Here is a 13,700-nt window from a genome sequence, read left to right as displayed (position 1 = left end):
CATGGCAGCAAGCAGCATCGGAGGTCCCGACTACATCCGGTGACATTAATTAAATCCGGGGACATTCCAGCCAATCCGCTGGCTGGGGGGGGGGGGGTGCCCCGACCTTGCTGCAGCCGCCGCCGCTGAGGAGAGGGAGAGCCCGACCCGAGAGAGAAGAGACCCAGAGGAAGGTCTGTCTGCTTTAACGCCTCATTGCTGAGCAAAAAACAGCGTTCTTGGCCGTTCCTGTGGCGTACACCCCTCCCCCCTTTTCTCCAGCTGGACGGCTTGTCTTTGGGGCGTTGAGGCAAAGCACAGCAGAGGGGATCCCCTGTCCCTCCCCACTTTGTGGGAGAGCTTGCTTGCAGATAGGGATAGCGCACGGTTGGAGTGCCTTTTATTTGTAATTGCTCTGGTTGCTTAGAAGGGTAGTTGGCGGATGAAGTGAATCAAGTCAACTTTAATCGTTTAACCTGCCAGAAAAAGGGCCAGTTTAAAACAGCGGCTGTCTAGTTCACAGAGTTCCTGAACAAGCCTGCATGGAAACACTGGTTTCTATAATGACTGAAATGTGCTTCATTTGCAACTAAGTAGAGCCTCTCTGCTAATGCAGAGCACAATCCACAGCTTCAGGCAAGGCCATTTATATACCCAGAATCCAGAGCAGCCTTTTCTCATACGCCTCTGAAGTACCACCACTGCAACACCAGCGCTTGGCCTTCTGGCACCTGCAGGCTAGGGAAAGAGCTCTTTAGCACCCTGGGGTGGAGCGCCTTCTCAGCAATAGCACTGTCTGCTCATTCCCAACTTCTTCAACCAGTGCCTCTGTGCCTTCTGTAAATGTCTGGAGTAAATGTCTAGCAAGAAGTGTCTGTCCTCTCCAGAATGTTGAAATACTGAAGAAGGCGCCCAATAGCCCTAAGACGGGGGCGGAAAAAGTACTTAAGGATGATCAAGCATTGCCTATGAAGGTCCAGGAGCTTGAAGAAAAACTCCAGCTGTTGCCAGCAATACTCCAGGATTCGCAAGGAAGAGGTATTTTTGAGAATCCTGTCTTCACAAATTCCGGGGACATGGCCCTCCCAGTGTTAAGGTGGGGAGGTGGGGTTGGGAGTTTGCAGATAAGAGTCCAAAGTTAAAAATGTAAAGGCTAATGGAATTCTATTTAAAAATCAAAAGTCGCTGAGGTGGTTCAAAATAGAGTGTGAGACAAAAGACAAGATGGAAAAGAAAAGATAAGGAAGAGAGAAAAGAGATAGAGAGAAAAAGAAGAAAGAAAGAAAAAGAAAACACAAAAAATCCTACTGGAAATAGTTTGTTTGTTTGTTCAGAAAAGAGAAGGAAAAGGAAAAAAAACCATTGTAATAAGTAAATAGAAAAGGGGGGAAGTGGGGATGGAAAAGTATATATATATATATAGCATTCTTTAATGAGAAATTAAAAAAAAACTTTTAAAACTTTTTTTGAGTAATAGCAGCTCTTTTGGCTGAGGTGTGGCATGCAGCTGAAACAGTATTTCAGGAAACTCAAGCATTCGGTGTGAATCTCCAGGAGCTTGAAGAGAAACTCCAGGCGTTGCCAGCAACACTCCAGGAGCCGCAAGCCAGAGGTATTTTTGAGAATCCTGTCTTCACAAATTCCGGGGACATGGCCCTCCCAGTGTTAAGGTGGGGAGGTGGGGCTGCGGGTTTGCAGATAAGAGTCCAAAGTTAAAAATGTAAAGGCTAATGGAATTATATTTAAAAATCAGGTCAGGACAACAGATCCACACCTGGGAGCTTGATGGCAGCTGAAGGGATCCACGGTGATCCAGGGCAAGCTGCACTTGCTGCTCAGGTAAGGCCAGAAGGAGGCTTACCAGGCGTCCCTGGTTGCCAGGGAGAGTCCCCGGATTCAGCAATCTGTCCCCGGCAGAAATGTGTCCCCGGAATGTCCCCGGATTTACGCCTGGGGACTTCCTGCGCTGCAACATGGCTGACGCCATGGCAGCAAGCAGCATCGGAGGTCCCGACTACATCCGGGGACATTAATTAAATCCGGGGACATTCCAGCCAGCCAATCTGCTGGCTGGGGGGGGGGTGCCCCGAGCTTGCTGCAGCCGCCGCCGCTGAGGAGAGGGAGAGCCCGACCCGAGAGAGAAGAGACCCAGAGGAAGGTATGTCTGCTTTAACGCCTCATTGCGGAGCAAAAAACAGTGTTCTTGGCCGTTCCTGTGGCGTACACCCCTTGCCCCTTTTCTCCAGCTGGACGGCTTGTCTTTGGGGCGTTGAGGCAAAGCACAGCAGAGGGGATCCCCTGTCCCCCCACCCACTTTGTGGGAGAGCTTGCTTGCAGATAGGGATAGCGCACGGTTGGAGAGCCTTTTATTTGTAATTGCTCTGGTTGCTTAGAAGGGTAGTTGGCGGATGAAGTGAATCAAGTCAACTTTAGTCGTTTAACCTGCCAGAAAAAGGGCCAGTTTAAAACAGCGGCTGTCTAGTTCACAGAGTTCCTGAACAAGCCTGCATGGAAACACCGGTTTCTATAATAACTGAAATGTGCTTCATTTGCAACTAAGTAGAGCCTCTCTGCTAATGCAGAGCACAATCCACAGCTTCAGGCAAGGCCATTTATATACCCAGAATCCAGAGCAGCCTTTTCTCATACGCCTCTGAAGTACCACCACTGCAACATCAGCGCTTGGCCTTCTGGCACCTGCAGGCTAGGGAAAGAGCTCTTTAGCACCCTGGGGTGGAGCGCCTTCTCAGCAATAGCACTGCCTGCTCATTCCCAACTTCTTCAACCAGTGCCTCTGTGCCTTCTGTAAATGTCTGGAGTAAATGTCTAGCAGGAAGTGTCTGTCCTCTCCAGGATGTTGAAATACTGAAGAAGGCGCCCAAAAGCCCTAAGACGGGGGCGGAAACAGTACTTAAGGATGATCAAGCATTGCGTATGAAGGTCCAGGAGCTTGAAGAAAAATTCCAGCCGTTACCAGCAATACTCCAGGATCCGCAAGGAAGAGGTATTTTTGAGAATCCTGTCTTCACAAATTCCGGAGACATGGCCCTCCCAGTGTTAAGGTGGGGAGGTGGGGTTGGGATTTTGCAGATAAGAGTCCAAAGTTAAAAATGTAAAGGCTAATGGAATTCTATTTAAAAATCAAAAGTCGCTGTGGTGGTTCAAGTTATAGTGTCAGACAAAAGACAAGATGGAAAAGAAAAGATAAGGAACAGAGAAAAGAGATAGAGAGAAAAAGAAGAAAGAAAGAAAAAGAAAACACAAAAAATCCTACTGAAAATTGTTTGTTTGTTCAGAAAAGAGAAAGAAAAGAACAAAACCATTGTAATAAGTAAATAGAAAAAGGGGTGAGTGGGGATGGAAAAGTAGATATATATATATAATTCTTTAATGAGAAATTAAAAAAAAACTTTTTAAACTTTTTAAGTGATAGCAGCTCTTTTGGCTGAGGTGTGGCATGCAGCTGAAACAGTATTTCAGGAAACTCAAGCATTCGGTGTGAATCTCCAGGAGCTTGAAGAGAAACTCCAGGCGTTGCCAGCAACACTCCAGGAGCCGCAAGCCAGAGGTATTTTTGAGAATCCTGTCTTCACAAATTCCGGGGACATGGCCCTCCCAGTGTTAAGGTGGGGAGGTGGGGCTGCGGGTTTGCAGATAAGAGTCCAAAGTTAAAAATGTAAAGGCTAATGGAATTCTATTTAAAAATCAGGTCAGGACAAGAGATCCACACCTGGGAGCTTGATGGCAGCTGAAGGGATCCACGGTGATCCAGGACAAGCTGCACTTGCTGCTCAGGTAAGGCCAGAAGGAGGCTTACCAGGCGTCCCCGGTTGCCAGGGAGAGTCCCCGGATTCAGCAATCTGTCCCTGGCAGAAATGTGTCCCCGGAATGTCCCCGGATTTACGCCTGGGGACTTCCTGCGCTACAACATGGCTGACGCCATGGCAGCAAGCAGCATCGGAGGTCCCGACTACATCCGGGGACATTAATTAAATCCGGGGACATTCCAGCCAATCCGCTGGCTGGGGGGGGGGTGCCCCGACCTTGCTGCAGCCGCCGCCACTGAGGAGAGGGAGAGCCAGACCCGAGAGAGAAGAGACCCAGAGGAAGGTCTGTCTGCTTTAACGCCTCATTGCTGAGCAAAAAACAGCGTTCTTGGCCGTTCCTGTGGCGTACACCCCTCGCCCCTTTTCTCCAGCTGGACGGCTTGTCTTTGGGGCGTTGAGGCAAAGCACAGCAGAGGGGATCCCCTGCCCCCCCACTTTGTTGGAGAGCTCGCTTGCAGATAGGGATAGCGCACGGTTGGAGAACCTTTTATTTGTAATTGCTCTGGTTGCTTAGAAGGGTAGTTGGCGGATGATGTGAATCAAGTCAACTTTAATGGTTTAACCTGCCAGAAAAAGGGCCAGTTTAGAACAGCGGCTGTCTAGTTCACAGAGTTCCTGAACAAGCATGCATGGAAACACCGGTTTCTATAATGACTGAAATGTGCTTCATTTGCAACTAAGTAGAGCCTCTCTGCTAATGCAGAGCACAATCCACAGCTTCAGGCAAGGCCATTTATATACCCAGAATCCAGAGCAGCCTTTTCTCCTACGCCTCTGAAGTACCACCACTGCAACACCAGCGCTTGGCCTTCTGGCACCTGCAGGCTAGGGAAAGAGCTCTTTAGCACCCTGGGGTGGAGCTCCTTCTCAGCAATAGCACTGTCTGCTCATTCCCAACTTCTTCAACCAGTGCCACTGTGCCTTCTGTAAATGTCTGGAGTAAATGTCTAGCAGGAAGTGTCTGTCCTCTCCAGGATGTTGAAATACTGAAGAAGGTGCCCAATAGCCCTAAGACGGGGGCAGAAACAGTACTTAAGGATGATCAAGCATTTGATCTGAAGGTCCAGGAGCTTGTAGAAAACCTCCAGCCATTCCCTGCAATACTCCAGGAGCCGCAAGCAAGAGGTATTTTTGAGAATTGCGTCCCACGGTGACCCGGAAGTAACGGAACGGGTTACTTCCAGGTTTCGCTGCTCGCGCATGTGCAGACGCTCAGAATGACGTCATGCGCATGCGCAGAAGCGGCAAATCGCGACCCACACAGGCGCAGACGCGGGTTGCGTTCTGCTCATGATGCGAACGGGCCTCCGGAACGGAGGCCCTTCGCAACCAGAGGTACCACTGTAGTTGAAATGCCTGGCTTGTTCAATGGCTTGTCCATTTAGGAGCCATTTCTGCTTCCTGGGCTGTGCCCCCAATACTACGGCTTTTGTCTTGGAATAATTTGTATTCAAATCTTTGTTACGACACAGTCTCCCAAAGTTCTTTAGCAATCGCCTCATACCCACTTGCGTTTGTGCTAACAACACCGTATCGTTGGCATGTAGCAAAATGGATATATTATGGGATAAAACTGAAACAGGGAAATATCTGGCCATTTGGGTTCCTTTATTACATCATTTACATAAATGTTAAATAGCAGAATTTTAGAAAGTATTTCAAAGTGTTTAAAATGATTTAGGAATTACAAGGTTAACTTTTTTAAAAAGATATTAAATAAGTTTTAAAAGCCTGTATGTGTAACTGCTGATGATGTTGGGGGGTGGCGGCAGCTGTGGTTGTAAGTCTCCCTTAAAACTGATTTACAGTGCTGGCTCTTGGGGATTGAAAGGGCACATAAAAAGGCCTTGCCCAAATTAAAGAAAAACCAACAAACAACCCCAGTCAAACAATTAGAAAAACCAGCCTGTGGAGCTCAGATGAACAAGTCCCACTTTGGTGCAACTTGAACGGAATGACATGCACAGATGCTCCCTTCTTTTTCTCAGTGATAGGAGCTCTTTTGGCTGGGGTGTGGCATGGAGCTGAAACAGTATTTAAGGAAACTCAAACATTCCTTGTGAATCTCCAGGAGCTTGAAGAGAAACTCCAGGCGTTGCCAGCAACACTCCAGGAGCCGCAAGCCAGAGGTATTTTTGAGAACCCTGTCTTCACAAATTCCGGGGACATGGCCCTCCCAGTGTTCAGGTGGGGAGGTGGGGCTGCGGGTTTGCAGATAAGAGTCCAAAGTTAAAAATGTAAAGGCTAATGGAATTCTATTTAAAAATCAGGTCAGGACAAGAGATCCACACCTGGGAACTTGATGGCAGCTGAAGGGATCCATGGGGATTCAGGGCAAGCTGCACTTGCTGCTCAGGTAAGGCCAGAAGGAGGCTTACCAGTCGTCCCCGGTTGCCAGGGAGAGTCCCCGGATTCAGCAATCTGTCCCCGGCAGAAATGTGTCCCCGGAATGTCCCCGGATTTACACCTGGGGACTTCCTGCACTGCAAAATGGCTGACGCCATGGCAGCAAGCAGCATCGGAGGTCCCAACTACATCCGGGGACATTAATTAAATCCGGGGACATTCCAACCAGCCAATCCGCTGGCTGGGGGGGGGGGGTGCCCCGACCTTGCTGCAGCCGCCGCTGTGGACAGGGAGAGCCTGACCCGAGAGAGAAGAGACCCAGAGGAAGGTATGTCTGCTTTAACGCCTCATTGCTGAGCAAAAATCAGCGTTCTTGGCCGTTCCTGTGGCGTACACCCCTCCCCCCTTTTCTCCAGCTGGATGGCTTGTCTTTGGGGCGTTGAGGCAGAGCACAGCAGAGGGGATCCCCTGTCCCCCCACCCACTTTGTGGGAGAGCTCGCTTGCAGATAGGGATAGCGCACGGTTGGAGAACCTTTTATTTGTAATTGCTCTGTTTGCTTAGAAGGGTAGTTGGCGGATGAAGTGAATCAAGTCAACTTTAATTGTTTAACCTGCCAGAAAAAGGGCCAGTTTAAAACAGCGGCTGTCTAGTTCACAGAGTTCCTGAACAAGCCTGCATGGAAACACCGGTTTCTCTAATAACTGAAATGTGCTTCGTTTGCAACTAAGTAGAGCCTCTCTGCTAATGCAGAGCACAATCCACAGCTTCAAGCAAGGCCATTTATATAACCAGAATCCAGGACTTCCGGAGGCGGCGCCAACGGCAATGGCGGAATCCATCTGAATAGGTGGGAGAAGCTCCGCAGAAATCGGGTCTACCCGCTGCAGCGAAGCGGGGACCCTTCCAAAAACCGCAGGAGAGCAAAGCCTGCGACCGTGGAACTCGGCGGGCACCTTTGCGCCCCCCCCCCCCCCGTTTGGCAAAGGGGCTTGGTAAAAAGCTCCGGAACGAGACGGGGGTGCGCGGCGCTGTGCTTAGAGTTAATCGCTACTTCTGCGGAGTGAAGCTGCATAGGTGATGCCGGAGAGCGCTGACCTTTTTCCTTTGAAAATTCGGCTTCTAAACTACAACCCGTGAGTAAGATTTCGTTAAAAGTGAGAGATCAAAGGATTTGTTTGCTTTGATCAACGCAACAAACTTGAATTTGGCACTGAAGCGGGAAGGCGCAAAAAGGAAGTCCGTCTTCCGGTTTTGTAAATAGGACTAAAGCAAAGACGCTTTTTTTTTTTTTTGAAGCTAAGAATTCGGGAAGTTGAGCTAAAAGGAGCTAAATTTTAATGTCTGAAATAAGTACCCCCCTCTCAGAGCGGGGGGGAGGAGAAGAAACCTCTTGATTGAAGGAAAAAGGGTGAGGGAAAAATAAAGACCACCACTTAATCCCTGATATTGGACTGCCAGAGACAGCAGGGAAAGTTCTGCACCATTTAAAGACATTGTTACTACATGAGATCACTCTGTAACTGAACTGACATTATTGAAGGACCCTCTTTGTAATTGTTGCTTTTGACTGAAGTATACTACTGCCTATAGAAATAAGTTACTTTGAAAAGAACATTGTTGCCAAGGAGCTCCCCTAGAGGAGGCTTGTGATATAACTGGGGATTTTCCATTACAGCTGGCCAGGAAATTTTCCCATTACTAAAGAATCTGAACCGTGAGAGTGACCTTGAGTTTCAAAGATAAAGTAATGGATCAGCTTCAACCTCAGGGAAAATCCCAGGAAAAATCCTCAAAGATAAAAACCAGGCTGCAGCAATGAAGACAATCAGTAGTAGCCCCACCTGTTTTAGAAAAAGAAGAAATTGGACAGTCTGGAGCAAAAGGTGGGGGCTCTGAAGAGACATTAAATGCATCATTAGATAAAATATTTGGAGCTCTGGAAAAATTGTCAGCTAAAATCGACTTAAACACCACAACTATCAGCTCCAACACACAGGCCATTGATTGGCTGCTGCAGGAATCTAAATTGACAAGAAAAATTGCTGAGGAAGCAAAAGAGAAGGCGCAGGCGGTAGAAGAAAGGATACAGCCAATTAATAAACAACTTGAGGATCATAAGGTGCAATTGTCCTTGATTGAACTAAGAGACAAACAGACCAATTTAAGGATCAGGTCGGTACCAGAATTGGAACAAAATAATTTGAGTGAATTTCTGACACAGGAATTTGAAGAATTCTGGGGCCTTGATCAGGACAAAGATTTTAAGATAGTGACTGCCTTCAGACTCGGTAAAGGCGGCAAAGGGGGAAGAAAAAACAGGGTAAGAGACTGTCTGATTACACTCAGATCTAAAGAAGAGAGGGATAAAATATTGAGCCTCCACTACCAGAAATCATTGGAGATAGAAGACTCAAGGATTGAAATTTTTAAAGATATTCCAAAACACCTATTGGACCTTAGAGCTAAATACGGAGATCTAGTGTATCTGTTAAGAAGAAACAGTATCATTTTTAGGTGGGAGTTTCCTCAAGGCCTGTCTTTTACCTATAAAGGGAAAAAGGTGAAGATAAGATCAGAGGAGGATAAAGAGAGATTTTTGAAAGATCACAAGGAAAATCTACAAAAAGAGGCAGAGGAAAGAGAACCGAAGATACCAACGAAAAAAGTGAAATACCTGGGGGTGAACTTAACATCTAAGAATGTGAATTTATTTAAAGACAATTATGAAAAATGTTGGACAGAAGTAAAGAAAGATCTAGAAATATGGTCTAAGTTGAGACTTTCCTTGTTAGGCCGAATTGCTGTTATTAAGATGAATGTATTGCCTAGAATGTTATTTTTATTTCAGACCCTACAGATTTTGGACAAGATGGACTGGTTCAAGAAGTGGCAGAAAGACATATCTAAATTTGTCTGGCAGGGCAAAAAGCCCAGAATAAAATTTAAGATTTTAACTGATGCAAAAGATAGAGGGGGCTTTGCCCTGCCGGACTTAAGACTCTATTATGAAGCAGCAGCTTTTTGCTGGTTGAAACACTGGCTACTTCTTGAAGACACAGACATTTTAGATTTGGAGGGGTATGATAATAACTTTGGTTGGCATGCATATCTATGGTACGACAAGGCAAAGGTGTATAAAAGTTTTAAAAACCATATTGTCAGGAAAGCATTATACAATGTTTGGACTCGATATAAAGACTTGTTGGAAAGTAAAACTCCCAGGTGGTTGTCACCAATGGAAGCTAAGGCGGTGAAAAAACTTAATATGGATTCAAATTGGCCAAAATACTGTGAAATCCTAGAACAAGATGGTGAGAAGCTTAAACTTCAGAGTTATGAGAAATTAAAGTTCAAAGTTCGAGATTGGTTACATTACCATCAGATAAATGAGACATTTAAGCAGGACAGGAAAATAGGATTTCAGAAGGAGAGGTCAAAATTAGAAACAGAACTGTTAGAACCCAATACTAAGAATTTGTCTAGAATGTATAACTTGCTGTTGAAATGGAATACACAGGATGAAACAGTGAAATCAGCTATGATTAAATGGGCACAAGATATAGGTCATGACATTATGTTTGCTGACTGGGAACAGTTATGGACCACTGGTGTTAAGTTCACGGCATGTAATGCCTTAAAAGAGAACATAATGAAAATGATTTACAGGTGGTACATGACCCCAGTCAAGCTTGCAAAAATTTACCATTTGCCCAGTAATAAATGCTGGAAATGTAATGAGACTGAAGGTACCTTTTACCACCTTTGGTGGACCTGCCCAAAGATTAAAGCCTTTTGGGAAATGATCTATAATGAAATTAAGAAGGTCCTTAAGTGGACTTTTCCTAAGAAACCTGAGGCTTTTCTCCTGGGTATGGTTGGCCAATTGGTGCCAAAGAAGGATAGGACATTTTTTATGTATGCTACCACAGCAGCAAGAATTCTTCTGGCAAAGTATTGGAAGATGCAAGAACTACCTACTCTGGAAGAATGGCAGACAAAGGTGACAGACTTCATGGGACTGGCAGAGATGACCGGCAGAATCCGAGACCAGGGGAAAGAGACAGTGGAAGAGGACTGGAAGAAATTTAAAATATTTCTTAAAAACTGTTGTAAAATTGAGGAGTGTAAAGATGTCAAGGGGTAAGAAGTAGAGAATTACAGCTGTAACTAATAAGTTTAAGGAAATTTAATGAAAGGGAACTAATAGATAAACTGACTAAAGGTGTGATGGCCTGGGATTCAGAGGATGAACCAGAGGAATCCCAGCCTGCACTGGAGTCCCCGCCTCCAGGGCCGGCTGAACTGGGGCAAGGCCTAGATGCTGAAGAGCCTGCACCTGTGACAGAGCTTCAGGAGCTGGCCCCAGGTGAAGCCCTTCTGGCCCCAGAGGGGCTTGACGACTCAGTGGCCACAGGTGAGCCTCCTCCAGGGTCCAGTAACCCTTCGGCCTCTCCTGATCTGCAGAGGCTTAGGGCAGAGAGGCGAAGGGAACTGGTTGCCCCCAGGAGGAGTGCTCGCCTTAAGGCCAGAGGAGGCGGGGCTTCTGGGGGCCGGGACCGCCCCCGGCCTTAGAAGAGGATAAAAGCCCAGTCAGCCTGGCCCCAGGTTGCGGGAGCAACGTCGTTGTTGGCTTCAGACCTTCCTGTGTTCCTGATCCCTGCTCGGCCTCCTGTTCCTGACTATCCGGTGTTCCTGATCCCTGCTCGGCCTCCTGTTCCTGACTATCCGGTGCTCCTGTTCCCTGCTCAGCCTCCTGTTCCAGCGTTCCTGTTCCCCGCCCGGCTCTCCACCTTGGACCTCGCCCCTCTTCGTGTGGACTCTGCTTACACCCACGGTACCTACCCCCGGGACCAGCACAGTTTGCTCCCGCCACACCCGCACTCCCCCTTCGTTGGGGTGTGTTCGGGAAGAGCCAGAGGCCATGGCTGACCAGGCGGCTGCGCTGGAGGCTTTGGCCCAGGAAAACCAGGCCTTGACCCACACCGTGCAGCAGCTCAGCGATGCGGTGACGGCTCTTCAGCAGCGCTTGGAAGCCCCACCGGCTCCTGGCAAGTACCCAGTGGCTTTGCCCGAGAAATTTGATGGGGCCCCGGCCAGCTTTCCCATGTTCCTCGCCCAAGCCAAGCTGTATATTCAGGGGCGAGCCCGGAACTTCCCTGACGACCGCACCAAGGTGCACTTTTTGATTAGTTTGTTAAAGGACCAGGCGGCCAAGTGGGCGTTGCCGCTACTCAGGCAAGACTCCCCCTTGCTGGCAGACTATACGGGGTTTTGCAATCTCCTGGAGGCCGCGTACGGCAACCCCCTGAAAGGGAGTCAAGCCAACCGGGCGATTCGGCGGTTGGAACAGGGCAAGTCCACGGTAGCCGCATATACCACGGAGTTTCGGCTGTTGGCACAGGATTTGACCTGGAACGACTCGGCACTGCGGGACCAGTATCTCGAAGGGCTTTCGGACGAGATACTGGACCAGCTGGCCACGATGGAACGCCCCACCATGCTAGACACTCTCATTCAACGGAGTCTACAGATAGACGACCGGCTGGAGGATCGTCGCCAGGCCCGGGGCCGACGACACCTCCAGTTCTCGGCACCAGTTTCTTCCGGCAGCCCCTCGGTCACAACTAAGTTATCGGAGGAGCCTATGCGGCTCGGGGCAGTGCGGCCACGCCTTTCCCCCGTAGAGAAGGAGCGGCGTCGGGAGGGGAATCTATGTCTCTACTGTGGCGGAAGTGGACACTACGCTCGGTCCTGCCCTGAGAAACGCCGGCCGCAGGGAAACCGCCAACCCCCAGTAGCTGATGGCCCTAGCTACCGGGGGTCCCAAACAGCGCAGAATGGGCCCGCACCAATAGACTTGCAACATCTTATGGTTCCGGTACGTTTATACCCTCCAGGTGGGCCCTGGATTCTTACCCATGCTTTGGTGGATTCAGGAGCAACCCGTTCTTATATGGACGCTGCTTTTGCTGCCCATCATCAGGTGCCACTTCGGAACAAGCCAGAACCGGTCCAGGTGGAAGCAATTGACGGACGGCTTCTACGTTCGGGAGCCGTTACTCAGGAGACCCAGCCCCTGGTCCTGTGTCTCCAGCAGCACCGGGAGTTGCGAACTTTGGACATTGCCTCTATGCCCCGGTTCCCCCTCGTGCTCGGGATGGACTGGTTGGAAGCTCACAACGTTCAGATTGACTGGGTCAAACGGACTGTGCACTTCCCAGACCCATGTTCCCATGCTCAATCCGAGACGCTGGCGGCCGCGCCCACGGAGCAGGCAGCACCCACGCTCCCAGCTGTGTACCAGGACTACCAGGACGTGTTTGAGGAACGGGGGGCGGACCAGCTGCCGCCGCATCGGCCTTTTGACTGCGGCATAGACCTCCAACCCGGAGCGCCTTTACCAGTGAGTCGCTTATATTCTCTAACAGAGCCAGAGCGCGAGGCTTTGCAGGACTTCTTGCGCAAGAACCTGGAGCGTGGGTTCATTAGGCCTTCCACCTCGCCTACCGCGGCACCAGTGCTCTTTGTTAAGAAGAAATGTGGGGAACTCCGCCCTTGCCATGATTACCGAGCCCTGAACAAAATTACCATCCCAGACCGGTACCCCTTGCCCCTTATTTCGGAGTTGCTGGAGCGGGTGCAAGGGGCACAGGTGTTCACCAAGCTGGACCTCCGGGGGGCCTACAACTTGATTCGGATCCGAGCCGGGGATGAGTGGAAGACAGCGTTTGGGACCCGGTACGGGCAGTTCGAATACTTGGTTATGCCCTTCGGTTTGTGCAACGCGCCTGCTGTGTTCCAACGCTACATCAACCACGTGTTCCAGGATTTGTTAGACAAGTATGTGGTGGTGTACTTGGACGACATACTGGTTTACTCCCGTGACCCGGCTCGCCATGAGGGACATGTCTGGACCGTGCTGCAGCGCTTGCGTGAGCACCGTTTGTACGCAAAGCTCAGCAAGTGCGAGTTCCATCAGCGGACTGTGGACTTCCTTGGTCACCGGCTCTCTCCAGATGGGGTGCAGATGGACCCTGGGAAGGTGGCAGCGGTTCGAGAATGGGCGGCACCCCGGAACCGCAAGGACCTACAGCGTTTCCTGGGGTTCGCCAACTACTACCGGACCTTCATCGCAGATTATGCTCATCGCACCACCCCGTTGACCCGGCTACTGCGCCCAAAGACGCCGTTTTCCTGGGACAAGGAGGCAGAGGAGGCGTTTCAGGGGTTGAAGGCCTGTTTCCAGAGGGCGCCGATCTTACAACATCCTGACCCCTCTCGACCCTTTGTGGTGGAGACCGACGCCTCCAGTACGGCTCTCAGTGCCGTCTTGTCTCAACAGAATGGACCTGAAGCGCCACTCTTACCCTGCGCCTTCTATTCCCGCCAGCTCCTACCAGCGGAGCGTAACTATACTGTGTGGGAGCGGGAACTACTGGCCATCAAGGTGGCCTTTGAGGTCTGGCGCCACCATCTTGAGGGGGCACGACATCCGGTGGAGGTGAGAACCGACCACCGGAACCTGGAGTACCTTCAGACCACCCGC

The 13,700-nt window shown here is 49.5% G+C and overlaps 1 pseudogene across 1 annotated transcript in view; it reads left to right on the top strand.

The window, feature by feature from the left end:
• LOC309361250 (inositol polyphosphate 5-phosphatase OCRL-like) overlaps nucleotides 1-7,856 on the top strand; it is a 44,772-nt pseudogene extending 36,916 nt beyond the window's left edge. The window contains exon 8 of the transcript in view: nucleotides 7,830-7,856. The product of the transcript in view is annotated as an inositol polyphosphate 5-phosphatase OCRL-like (transcript). The remainder of the gene's footprint in view (nucleotides 1-7,829) is intronic.
• Nucleotides 7,857-13,700: the final 5,844 nt, after the last annotated feature.

Source organism: Podarcis melisellensis (assembly GCF_964234715.1).
Source record: "Podarcis melisellensis genome assembly, chromosome: W".
Classification (NCBI taxonomy): Eukaryota; Metazoa; Chordata; class Lepidosauria; order Squamata; family Lacertidae; genus Podarcis; species Podarcis melisellensis.
This window is presented reverse-complemented; position numbering and strand designations above follow the sequence as displayed.